The sequence below is a fragment of the Pteropus alecto genome, unplaced genomic scaffold (assembly GCF_000325575.1).
Source record: "Pteropus alecto unplaced genomic scaffold, ASM32557v1 scaffold81, whole genome shotgun sequence".
In the NCBI taxonomy this organism is placed as follows: domain Eukaryota; kingdom Metazoa; phylum Chordata; class Mammalia; order Chiroptera; family Pteropodidae; genus Pteropus; species Pteropus alecto.
Window position 1 is genome coordinate 925,720 of NW_006433378.1, and position 14,119 is coordinate 939,838.

Here is a 14,119-nt window from a genome sequence, read left to right on the forward strand (position 1 = left end):
AATTAGGTTAGAAATATGACACACTATCTCTGTTCAACCTTTAATGTGTCAGAGTACTATTCAATTGAGTAGTACTTAAAGTCTTGTGATTTAAATAGTATAGGTGAAATCTTGATGTAGTAATTTAATAAGATAAAGCCAAGGTCAGCCTTGGTCAATTTTTGAAGAAAGATATGAAAGACCTGCAATTTCTCTAATGAAAATAAAATCACCTCAGAAAATATCTTATGTGGCTGAATGCTACACTAGTGTAGTGTTAAGCAAAAGGTAAAAAAAAAAAAGTCAAGAAAACTGACTTTATAAAGCACAAAAATCTTTTTAAGGAGGCATTGTAGTGTAGCAACTCTAATGTATTAGAATGAAACTTAAAAGTGCTTATAAAATGGGAGCGTGATCTAAGCAGAATACCATGGAGGGTTAATGGGGTTTGCAGTCATCTATAGTAAAAGCTAAGATCCTACCAAAGAGAAGGTTTAGCAGTGGTACATGGACGATCGCAGAGCCTGTGATCCACATATTCAGAGCACAACTGCCTCAGAATAGGTAATTTGCTTCTTTAGTCTCAGACAGAGTTAGCCAATGGACTGTTTTATTCAGAAGGTTTAAAAATACTGTTAAAGCACATAGCTGGAGTATTCATGGAAGTTTTGTTGTTGTTGTTTTACCACATACTCATAATTTCATCCAATAACATTTTTGAAAACATAACCAATAAAATTAAGAGTTTTTATTCCCTCTCTCTCACTCAGTATGCTACTTTTATCTGCTTTGAGTTTGGAGCAACGAGGCACTGTAAAACTAAGGGAGTAGAAAATGTATTTATTGACCACTACTACTATAAGCTGATTTCCGTGCTTCTTGGGCTGGCTAGTATTTAAAAGCTAAACTTTATTTCTCATGTGTGCTGTTACCTGTTTTTTGAAAACACCCTATCACTGGTCATTTCTCACCTGTAGTTTTGTTTTTGAATGTGGAAAGACAATTTCTCCACTAGATCACTTACAATTGCTTCCTCTAGCATCCAGTGTCTCTTTACTGAATGCATCTCGAAACTCCTGGCAGCTCTGTCTTGAGTTCTTCAGTACTCCTTATGTGATCCACAGGAAAAACAGTATTTCCTTTTTTCCCTTTTCTCCTGCTATCCCATCTTCCCCACCACTAAAACAAAGAAACAAACAAACAAAACTTTGAAAACATTGGCAGTCTCCAATTCAACAACCTCTCTTTATCATTAGTCATTGGCCAGACACAATTCCCAATCCTTTAGATTTCACAAACATAAATCTGAAGCTCCAAGATATAAATCAGTTTCTCTGAGTGCTGCATTACAGTATCTTTCCAAGGCTTGAGCCAAAAGTAAAAGCACACCTTATCATAGGGAAAAAAGGCAAGGAGAGTCAGAGAATACCAAAGCTTTCCCTAAAAATCTAAGTTACACGCAGACTACATATTAGGTCATGATGAAGAAGGACCCGGTTGGGACTACTATAGTAGAGGCCTTACAGTGCCCCTGGCTTCATTGTCCTATAGCTTAACAATAGATTGTCCCCAGCAGCTTGACCCAGAGTTTGGAATGTCCTCTGCCATAGAGAGTTGCCCTAAAATTTACAATTAATGCCCTTATGCTCACCGATCACAATCCTTCTGGTCTAGCATTCTTTCCAGACTACGCTCACCTTCGTTCCTGGGTTGCTAACACCACGAGGGACCATCTTGCCAGAGGAACGGCTTCATGAAGTATAACAAACACTCCACACACACAACTTGTCACGTAGCTCCTGGAATAATGCCCAGATTTTCCCTTAAATACCGTAAGCCAGACTGAGAAGGGAAGAAAGTTTTTGAGTGTGTTAACCTGCTGCCTTCTCAGATCACCGGTGCTCTGAAAATAAATGCTAGTTCTAAATATCCTAACTCCTGTGTTAGTCTCTTGGCTGAGAAGCACAGGCAGCACGAGCTGTAAATTCAGTTGCCCTCCGGTTACAATAATGTTATATTAGATAATAATATTATAAAGTAATAATAATGTATCAATTGAAATAAAAAGTTAAAAATAAACTGAAAAGAATTGGCTACAAGAAAATATAAGAACAATGTAATATCAAATAATAAGTAATTAAATGACAATTTCATGTTAAATTTACTATTCATTACAATTTTTCAACCACCTAAAAAAAAATGTACTTAGAACCCAGAAATATTTGCCATATATGTTCTTGGGCTTCAACTAAAACTATTTCAATTTCAATAAAATGTACAAAGATGCAACTATTTGGTGTATTTAAACAATATTTATTTTCCTACATTTTTATAACATTTAAGTATATGAGAATTGATAAAGTAACTCTGGTTCTGCTGAATAAAGAAACAGCCATAGAAAATAAATATTGCTTAAATCCTTGTTTTTGTTTTTGTTTTTTTGAAATAGCACGTATATTTTAAAGTTAGTATCAATTAGGAAAATTTCATTCAAACATTTTTTAAACAGTATTGCTGAGTTTAATTCTTTTTAAATATTCATGCAATATTTTTGTTCACTCTACTTCTGATTGAATAATTTCTGTTAATCTTTTGAAGTTAACTCTTTTCTTGACATTTCCATCTGCTTTAGAGCTCATACAGTGTGTTTCTTATTTTTGATATTGTAATTTTCTGTTCTAAAATATCCATTTTGTTGTTTTTATGTTTTCCAATTATCTGCTATAATTTTCAGTCTTTACATTATTGTGACCAAATATTCCTTTCATGTTTGAGCACAGTTATAATACAGTCTTTAAAATTCTTGTCTGCTAAGTTTAACATCTGTGTTATTTTCGAGTTGGTCTCTATTGAATGTGTTTTCTCTTAAGAATAGGGCATATTTTCATAGCATTTCATAATGCTGAAGAAATTTTTTTATTGCACCAATGTTACCAACAGAGACTCTGGATTCTATTTATTATATTCCTCTTAAGCATGTTAATGTGTTTTTTTTTCTGTCTTTGTTTTAGCAAGCAATTTGTATAATTGGATTCAAACTGCAAACCTTGTCTTTTGGGCAGCAGCTCAAATTGTGGTTCAGTTTTTGTGTCCTTAGCTAGGCTGCTTTGAATTGTCCAGATATGTTTATTCTGTTTGTCATCCGGAGACTTGAGCAGAATTTCTACTGAGAACTTGAAGTTTCCTCTTTCTGATTCTCTCTCCTCTTGGATTCTTCCCTCAATATATACTTTTTTAAAAATCGGTTTTAGCTACTCTAGGCAGTGTCAGTTGTGACTTTCCCTCTAAATGGATTACTCACCCTATGTTATTGTATTCTTCCAATGGTTTGATTTCTAATAGAATACACCTCTTTCTATTTACTTTCTGGGGCCTTCAAATGACTTTTTTTTTTTTTTTAAATCAGAGTTTATAGTTATTATCTGAGGTTCAAAATGTAGACACTTATGTGGTGGACATACTAGAAGCCATGTTCACAGTATATTTTTATAAAATATAATTATTTTAGAGGATTTATTATTCCTATGCCTACACAATGATTATGAAGGTAATACTCTGATAATAAAAACAAGTATACTCAACTGATTTTGGAAACGTTCACTTCCTGATATATTCTAGCATTATTGAGATAGTGATTCTGGCTTCTGAAACTTTGTTCATATAATAATAATAAATTTTAAGTACTCTAAGTCCCTTAGGACAAATTATATCACTTACAACACTGCCAAATTAGTCCCCTTTTCAATACTATGAATATACATATTCCACAATAGTGTTATACAGTACTATATTAACAAAAAGAGATAAGTAAATTTAGGTGTTTTCTTCATATGTTAATATCTTTGTACTTTGAGCTTTAATACCCTTTAGTAAGCAGCCCTAACCAATGAATCCTAACATTGGTAGATTGTCCAAGTACTGCTCAAATACTTTTAGAAGCCATGAATCAAAGCTGAAGATGAAATCTTGGTTATGAGAATTTAGGATAGTAAATAAGTAGAAATTGACATATTGTTATCTAAGTCTTTCTAAAACTTAGAGATATCTTAAAGATATTGTACCGTCAAGGGGAATGCAGATGTCTATGAGGAAAGTGTTAAGCTTGTTAAACAGCACAAAACACCCTATGAATAAAGCAAAGGCCATCTCTGAAGATAATGTAAAGGAAGGGGATTATAAGCCCCAACCATAAAGATGAGTTTGGCCATCAACTTCAAGTTCTTTTAGTGAGGGTTTGGTGAATCCCAATTGGTATCACCTTTTAAACAATCCCAAGACTTAGTAAATAAAAACACTGTCAATATAATAAGATAAAATATAATACGATTGTTAACAGCAAGCAAAAATATAATAGTCACTCCAGTATCGAGGCCTTGAAAAGTGTAATAATCCAATGTTAATCTGGGGACAATAGTGGCAAATACTCCATTATAATTAATGTTTTTTCTTTTTTTTTTTTTTGTTTTTTGTTTTTAAACCTACATTTTCTGGAGTGGTTATTTTCACTACCTCTTTAAATAATGGTTTCAGCTTTGATTTGTGACTTAAAAAGACCATCTGAGGAATATTACTATATTTCTTAAAATATATCAATATAAAGTGATTTTGACCAATAATAGAAATAATTTTAAATAAATATGATAGATCAATAACTATTAGGGTTATTTGAAATATAGTAATAAACTAAAACCATGATATAATTATTTTTGAAACCTGGGTTTCTAAAAATTATCTAATCAATGCTCACTTATTGTGAGCATAATTTCACAATGAGCAATACAACATATCTGGGAAAGCTCCTAAAGCATACTGTACCACTCTCAAGGAAGCAAGGTGTTCTGTTAAATTTGAGAGATAGCATGACAGACATTTCAGATTATATTCAGACCAGATATATATGTCAAAATAAATCAAGATTTATTATTCTTTTAAACTGTATGATTCCAAGTAACTTAATGAAGTCCGACATTGGGAATAGCAAGCTTTTTCTCCAGAAATCCTCCTAACATTTCCATTCCCCAAATAATTGCTTTCTTTGCAATTCAAACTAATAGAACTATAACAATTTCTATCACTGAGTAATTAGAAAGGTGACAGGCTTGAAAGAAACTAGTCTTGGATTTTAAAACTAATAGCTCCACTGTAAAATAAATTTAATGTTAGAAATAACTATAAAGGGAGAAGGAGTACACATATATGTCATAGTTTTACAACTTAATTTAATATTTTTATTAATATCTTTAATGACAGTCATTTAATAAGATAAATAAAAGGATTTAAAAATAAATAAAAACACATCTTTAATGTCGTTGTGCCTTGTTTCTTTACCGAGGCAATTGAGAGTGGTATTTTTTTAAATGCTACTCACCTGTAAAACTTTATTCATTCTTTTTAAAATCTTTATTTCTTTAAGGTAGTATTATTCTATAACCAAATTATGCTCTATATAATCAGATCTACACCAAAGTGTCCATTTTATTTGAAACATACACATGCATTCACAGTAAGAGATCAATGCTTAATGATAAAGATGAAATTTTTGCTGACATGATATTTTTGTAAGATGAAAAAATTGAGTCAGGCAGGACTATATGCTAAATTTGATCTTGTAACTAAAATGCATCTGAAAACCTCATGTTAGAATGTCACAGATTTTTTTTTTTATAATTATTTGTTCTACTAGAACTTGTTCTCCCTTTTTGTTTAATAACAAATTCTACTCAAATATGGACTCAACTTTCAAATAAAGTTAACATATTCCTTTAGAAAAGTTTATCTTACAGACCTTGAAGAATAAAGAGTCCTTTTTCAAATCTGCTTCCTGAAGTTAAGCCTCCTAATCTTTTTATGACTTTGCATAGATGTCTGGAGTAGAGTCTTTCTTATATGATAATCATAGTTTGAAAAAACCTCAATGACAAATTGATGTCTCCAAGTATGTAGAAAACAAGAGCCTTTCATAATAACAAGGTCTTTTCTACCTCAAAGTATATATAGTTCTGTACTTTTTGGGAAAGTTAGGAACTGTATTAGTCTGTCACAGTTTTTTAGTGAGATTTATATAAATCTTTCCCCCTGCTATACAACTTAAGAGAAAACAGGGTGTAAGAAATAATTTTTGGTAATCTGAGAAGGGATATTGTGCAAGAGATCATCTTATAATTCAAAATGAAAATGCAACCAAACTATCTCATTTGGAAATTTTATAAAAAATTTTGTTGTTTAATCATTAAGGTACATATCACTGAATATGCTTCCACTCATTATTTACTGTGTTAGGAATATTCTGCAGCAAAGAATTAACTTGACCAAAGAAGTTAAGCCTTTGCCTTTGGTTTCTAGAAGGTAATTTCAAAGCCCTTGGAATATTCTCCTGGATAAAAATATCTTTGTTTATCTGGGGGCCTCTGGCCATGTCTGGTAATCTATGTTAACCCAGTGTCATCTGGACCTCTATAAGGGTTAGAGACTAAGGTCAGCCATGTCGGCTGTCAACCACATCTATTTGATCGAGACCCAATAAAAATTCAGTACACCAAGGCACAGATGAGTTTTCCTGCCTGGCAATATCTACACATATTGTCACACATCAGTGCTGGGAGAAATAGGTGCGGTCTGCATTACTCACTGGGAAAGAAAACTGGGAGCCCTGCACTTTGATGTCTCTGGACTCTGCCCTATGGATGCTTTCCTCTGCTGATTTTAATCTGTGTTTTTTCACTATCATAAGCCCTAACAATGAGTAAAACAGATTCTCTGAGTTCTATTAGGTTTTCTAGCAAATTATTGAACCTAAGTATGATCTTGGAAATCCTAAAACTTGCAATTAGTGTCAGAAGTGAGGATGGTCTTGAAATTCCCAAACTTTGTACCATCAGAGGTCACCTTATCAAATCATAAATTAAATGCATTTGCTGAGAACAATTATTTCCTTACCTCTTTTTTTTTTTTTTTTTTGCGGCGGCAGGGTTTAGAGGGAAGGAATAAAGCTGGTTAACTTCTATCAATCACTATTTTTTCATGTGTGTAATGTGAATAAAAATATCTATCACATAAAATATCTGTGTCAGTTAAGATTTTATAAATATGTAAATGTCCTATCAAATAAGTCTGGCATGTGATATGGACTCAGTAAATGCTAGAATCTAGCTCTCCTTTTTGATTGAAATAATATATACCATAATAATTTATTGAACTTCATAATCGATTCACTTTAATTTGTACAAAAATATTATTTTTCTTTTTCTAGTATGATTTAGTTGTATTCATTTTACCTAAATTATTTTCTAAAATTGAAGTTGAAAATTAATATGTGTATGTGTGTATATACCAAATTTTATAGAAATACAGCTAAAACAGTTTGGTTGTTATGATATTCTATGTCCATGACTTTGTGGTGAGTCTGTGTATCTACATAACAACATTCTGTTAGTTTTCCTTTCGAAAGGCTTTGAAGTTATATAAAGAAAAAATATATATGACTTTATGCAGTGCTGAAACCTGCCATGATTGTGCTGGGAGTTATTTACAGAAGATCTATTTCTTCTGTTGGGAATACACAGCACAAGTTTTTCTTATTGTTCTGGACATCTCACACACTAAACCATTCGTTTTCTCTAAGGACAGAAGAAAATAGCACAATTTGTTCTCAAAGACTACTAGCTGCTTCTGAAATGTGAGGAAGCTCATGGTAAATGGGCAGAATGTTAGACATAAATAAGAAAAATGGGGCAGCAGAAGTAAATCTTTTATGATGCCTTCTCTCATTCATTTATATGGAAGCAGTCTTTTGCCACAGCTACAGGTGACAAGAAAAAAACAGAGATTGCTAGTTTGAAATATTCTTTAGAAAATAACTTTAGCATCAAAGTAATTTCATCATTGGCTTCAAAAAGCACTTATATAAACCTTTTTAAAAAGTACAAACTAAAGATTGATTTACAGGAAATTGATTTATTTACTTGCAATTTTGGAAATGTTATTTTATTATTATTGAATTTAATTCCTATGATGTTCTTGTTTTTTTTTTTTTTTGCAATAAATATTATATAAATCAGACATTAGAGATGAAGGAAAGAAATATTGGAATTTCTGAAAATGTAAAAATAGGTTTCTCCAGCTGAGTATAACCACTTATAAACTGTAGTTTTAAAACTTGATAGACAACAAATAGTTTTATCATTATCTTCCTAGGAAAGATTTTCTTCTCACTCAAAATAATTCAAAAAAAGATAAATTGTCTTTCTACCTGCTGAATAATCAAACAACAAGATGAACAACAACCACAACAATATGAGATAGAGGAGTAGAATTAGTATAGGTCCATACTTACTTAAGCTAAAGAGATTGTGGTAAATTATATTTTCCAAACATGGCTACACCCATATATATTTCTTCTATCATGCTCTTATCATGTGAAGACTAATTTCTATCCCATTGAATATGGGTTAGTCCTAGTAAACTTGCTTATATTAAATAGAATACAGCAAAAGTGACACATTATGACTTCTGAGAATAGGCCATAAAAGACAATACAGCTTCCATATGGTTATCTATCTTTCGTGAGGCTCACTCTTGGACCTTAGCTGCCATGATGTAAAGAAGTCATACTGAGATTTCTGGTGGCAGCTCCACCTGGTTAATAGTTTTAAGTACCAAACACTTGAGTGATTTCAGCCTCCAGTGTCTGAGCATCTGATGCCAAGTGGGACAGAAATAAGTTGTCCCCAATGAGACCAGTTCAAACTACAAATTCTTGAGCAAAATAAATGCTATCATTGTTTTAAGCCAGTAAATTTTGGATTTTTTAAAAAAAAAATCCAGCAATAGATAACAGGAACACTAAATTTGAGGCAAAAAGTTTTGAGACAAGCTAGTCTTATATGTTGCTCAAATAGTAAAGACAATATAGCCAAGGTGGAATTACTGCAGATTATGATGGTCTCTGCTCACCTTTAGTTGCAACTTTTGTGCATATTTGGGCATAACCAATATTACGTCTACAAAGCCCCAGGTAAGCAAACAACATATACACAAGTAACTGAAGATAAAATAGTCATAGATTAATAATTATTAGGTAACTAGTATTTTAAAATAAATATAGCATAATCCTAATATCTATAAATACCTAAAATGGTATAACAAAGTTTTATTCTTTTTTGTTGACTTGAAGATTACTTTATTTTAATAATTTGCTTGAATGAAGTAACACATTTAACTGCTTTGTGTTCTTGAGAATGTGGAAGATACTGTTTTTATTTTTCAACATTATCATAGTATTGTTCTAGAGTGCAGACCAGACCTGCTACAGAAATAATTTTGAACATTTTAATATTTCATCTAGTTTACACAAATCAAGTGAACTCTGAAAGTATGATATATATATAATATAATATGACAACTTTTCTTCAAGTGTTTTTTTAATATTTATACTCAAATAAAAAGAATTATGTATTTTATTGAAGAAGATAGCCTTAATTGTGCCTTTATATGATTATGATGAATCCCTTAAATAAAATTGAGAGACATATCTGTAAATAGTGAAAAAAGCATGCCCTAAATAAATAGAGATAAATCTTTTCCCCTTACCCATTTGTCCACAGGCTATCATCTTTCTTGTCACCACTTTTTGGTTCATTTCCTCTTTTTGTGATCTTAATAGAATACAGTTGAACAGCAGGGACTTTTACCAATCTTATTCTAATGAGGAATGAAGAGAGAGAATCTGTCTGGTACCTTGAACATGCATATTAAATATTGTACAAAGTTAATATTTCTCAGGCAGGGAGCCTCAAAAGGGCCCAGGCCAACTTAGGGCAGAGAACCAACAGAAAACTTACTTCGCTGCTCAGTATACAGCATGTTGTCAGCAATGAGATGGGGATGCTTATGGGTCAAGGTATAAAATCTAAAGGAGTGTCATTTTTTCCTTTCCAATTTAAGAAGTCTTATTTTGTAAACCATTCTGGTTATAAATAAAATTTTTAATTACTTATATTACATTTCAAGCATAATAAACAAATGCAGAAGATTTTTGCTTCTACAGTCTTTTAAGTCCCCTTGCCAAAAATCCTAACACACTAATAATATCGCTAGCCTCAAATTTTGATAAGACATCTCAATGAACTCAAAATAATTTATTTCCCCCTTAAATATCTTCAGCTATGCCTGAAAAATAAATGAAAATTATTATTGTTACTCTTATTTCAAAGATGGAAAAGGAAATAAAGAATTAAAATGAATTCCTGGAGGGCACATTATGATATAGCAGTAAAACATAGAGATTTGTTAAGAAAGTGTGTATTAATGGCTTATTAAGAATAAATTGCTCATTTTCAATCCTAACTCCTATACTTTCTCTTTCTCTTTTCCTCCCTTCCATCCATGGATTTTAAATAAACACCTGCTATGTGTCAACATTTAGACTCTGGGAATATCAAAATTGTTTATCTATGATCTACACTTGTATTTTAGAAAAAAGAAATTAATCACACAGTAAATTAAGTGTTATATTAACAGGTATGAATGAACCACTGTGGAAGCATGTAGGAAGGACTAACTCTACAAGGGCCTGGAAGAAGAGTTAAGAAGCAGAGAATCAGGGAAGAGTAGATAGAAGTCATGAATAGAAAGCAAGTTGATTCTCATTACTTGCTGATTCCATATTTGCAAATTCACCTATTTAGTAAAATTTATTCTCCAGATCAATATTCATGATGATTTTGTGTTCATTTAAGTACAGGTACAGAATGATAAAAAAAAGAAAATTAATACAAGACATTCATATTCTCAGCGAAGGTCAAACAAGGTGATACTTACCTTTTTATTTCAACTCTCATACTATAAAGTTTTTCTTTTCATGGTCTACTTAGAGCCATATTGTCCACATTTTTGTGCTTTTTGGTGATATCACTGTTTAAAATGGCCCCCAAGCATAGTGCTGAAATGCTTTCTAGTGTACCTGAATGCAAGAAGGCTTGATGTACTTTTGGGAGAAAATATGTAAGTTAGATAAGCAACACTGAGGCATGAGTTATAGTCCTGTTGGCTCCAAGTATATTAAATAATGTATCTTTAAACAGAAACACACATCAAACAAAGTTATGTATTGATCAGTTGACAACAATGTTTCAGCCAGAGGCTCAACCCTGCATTTCTCCTAGGAGCAGTGGTTCTATATTCACTAATTTGGTGTTGGCAGAGACATTATAGAACATAAGAATCAGCAGTTTGTGGAATTCCAGACAGTAGATAGAGAAGAAAAGGAAGACATTCCCAGTAAAGAGAATGATTTCTACAAATCCACTAAGTGTGAGAGAGTGATTTGTATTCAGGGAAACACAGAATACCATTTCTGCAGTTATTTTCTGCAGGAGCCCTCCCTTAGTCTTGGTCAGTTGTATCTCTTACATGGACTCCATAATTACTCTGTATTATAGTCAGTTATTTCTTTGTAGCATGCCACATTTTATTTGATATGACACTCTTATTATGGAGCCAATAAATTAGACAAGGAATCAACATCCCAGGCAAAGACAGCCATTTATGGGGTCAACATAGAGAGATAAATGCTCCATTTTCCATAGTAACTAATTGGCCCAATCAAATCTTAGTCTCTTGGGAAAATTGAATATGAGATACTCAGAGAAGGAAGGATAAAAAATAAGTACAAAATAAGAGAATCTGGAAATAGAGAAAAGAAAAATCATAATAAGAAAGTCAAAGAAGTAGGGAGTAGGATTCTCATTTCTTAGAGGACAATAAAATGTCAAATCACCAGAGCTGATATTGGATCACTAGGATTTCTCTTTTATCTACTTGTTTCCGGTTTCCAGAAGGCTCAACTGGTATGTTGAGATAGCTTTGTACATTACACATGTACACACACGAAGACATACACACATATATTTGTTTTTGCTGTTATAAAAAAAACCAAAAACCTTAAATCAATGATCAATTACTTCTCATTCTTAGATATATTGGTTTAGCCAGGGTCAACTATAGCTGCTGGCCAACTTCAAATATTTTCCCAGTGCCTCTAATTCCAGAATCCAACCTGAATACTCACTGGCTACCTGGGCCATGATTTTCTCAGATGGATGGAAGGAGCCCAAGAAGTCAAGCTGAAATACAAAGTATGTATAATAATTAGCATTCCTAAAAGCCAATGTTTCAGAATGTTCAATTTGTAGGAAAAATATCTGACTGTATTATATAGTCTCTTAGGAACTAAAAATGTAATTTTAAACATATGAAAAAGCAGCAAACATTATATATAAATCAACTTAATAACTGAATATATATTTATATACAAATACTATTAAAATTTATCATCAAGAATTTTTAAAAGTATAAAAAACTAAGAATTGATCTACCATATGACCCAGCAGTTTCTCTACTGAGCATTTACCCCAAATACTTGAAAACATTTATTCAAAAAGATATATGCACACCAGTGTTCATAGCAGCATTTTCATGATGGTCAGGACATGGAAACAACTGAGGTGTGCTACAATAGATGATTGGATAAAGACGTTGTGGTACATATATACAATGGAATATTACTCAGTTATAAGAAAAGATGAAATATTGCCATTTACACCATAGATAGGTCTTGAGATAATAATGTTAAGTGAAGTAAGCCAGACAGAAAAAGTTGAAAACTACATGATATCACCAGAGATTCATGGACATAGTAGACTAATGGTTAACAGATGGTAAAGGGGGAGGTGAATAGGAGGAGGTAGATAGGGTAAAAAGGGTCAAATATGTGGTAACAGAAAAAAATCTATGGGCGGTTAACACACAATGCAATATACATATATGACTTACTGTTGAATTGTACACTTGAAATTTACTGGATTTTATTAATCAATGTCACCATAATAAAAATATAAATACTTTTAAAGATTTAAATATTTTTATTTTCCATGATAAAAAACTAGATAATGAGTGCTATGTTATGTATGTCAGCCAAAATTCAGACGATAATGACTAAATGGTAAAGATTCAGAAGACAATATATTTTAGCACTATGAGTCAAAGGACTTGCTAAAAATCAAACTTACTAACATTTTCTCACTTCTTAACTGACAGTTTTATTTGGTATATTCTCTACAAAAAGTTCTCTCTACCCAGAGAGCTGCATGGCTCTTTTTCACATTTTATTCAGGTCTTCATTCAGTGTCATTTTCTCAAAGGTGTCTTCTCTAACCACCCTCACTAAAATAGTGCAATATTAGAACTCTGTTTCGTGTCTTGCAACAGTATTTATTATAAACAAATACTACATTTTATGCTTATTCTATCTTTCCTGAATATAATGGAAACTTCATAAGAGCAGGAGATGTATTCATTTTACTCACTGAAATGTTACCAGTGCCTAGAATAGTGCCTGGCACATTGTTCGCACTCAGAAAATATAAGTCGAATTAAATAAATTGTGCCTTTGAGTGTTAGACAGATAATGATAAATGCATATTGAAAATTAGAAGTCAAGAGACATTGGAATAAATATGACAATTTCTATTTCAATTTTATCTGTGATTTCTACTCATCTCTATATTAGTTCCATCAGTGAACTATACTCATTAATTACTTTTCTGCCTAGGTCTCTGTTGATGTAAATTATTTTAATGATATTTAAATTGTGAAAGAGTCACCCTCAAGGAATGTGTTGCCTAAGGATAAAGTATATATTTTAGACTTATTTAAGGAAGCATATCAACAAATCTGGCAAATCATTTTAGTGTAATCATTATCACAATGTATATATTAAAACCTAAGGCTTTTTCATTTAAAAATGTAAAAATACAATATGTATTATTTTTATTGTATTGTGACTTTAAAAAAAATCTGTTTTTAAATTTAGTATTTAATTATGTACATTTATGCATCAGTTCGGGTTATGTATATAATTTATATAATATAAATACATTAGATTGATAAATTTAATATTCCCATTTGGCTGAATAGATTGTTAGGATGGGATTTTGAAGATTAGTGATAATTCTGTTTAATACATATGAATATAAATCATTACACAAAATTACAGTAATTTGTAGTAGTTAGGCCTTTGTAAAAAGATTATAAGATTAGAAAAAGTATATACTGAAAATTTACCACATAAATCTATAAGTTT

At 31.7% G+C, this 14,119-nt stretch overlaps 1 long non-coding RNA gene across 1 annotated transcript; it reads right to left on the minus strand.

Annotated features, from left to right (window-relative positions):
- Nucleotides 1-560: 560 nt before the first annotated feature.
- Nucleotides 561-12,104, minus strand: LOC112476799. Its single transcript, XR_003045208.1, has 4 exons — nucleotides 12,047-12,104; nucleotides 9,568-9,678; nucleotides 1,677-1,821; nucleotides 561-1,158 (listed from the first exon to the last, which is right to left on the minus strand). It is a non-coding gene; the product is annotated as an uncharacterized LOC112476799 (long non-coding RNA).
- Nucleotides 12,105-14,119: the final 2,015 nt, after the last annotated feature.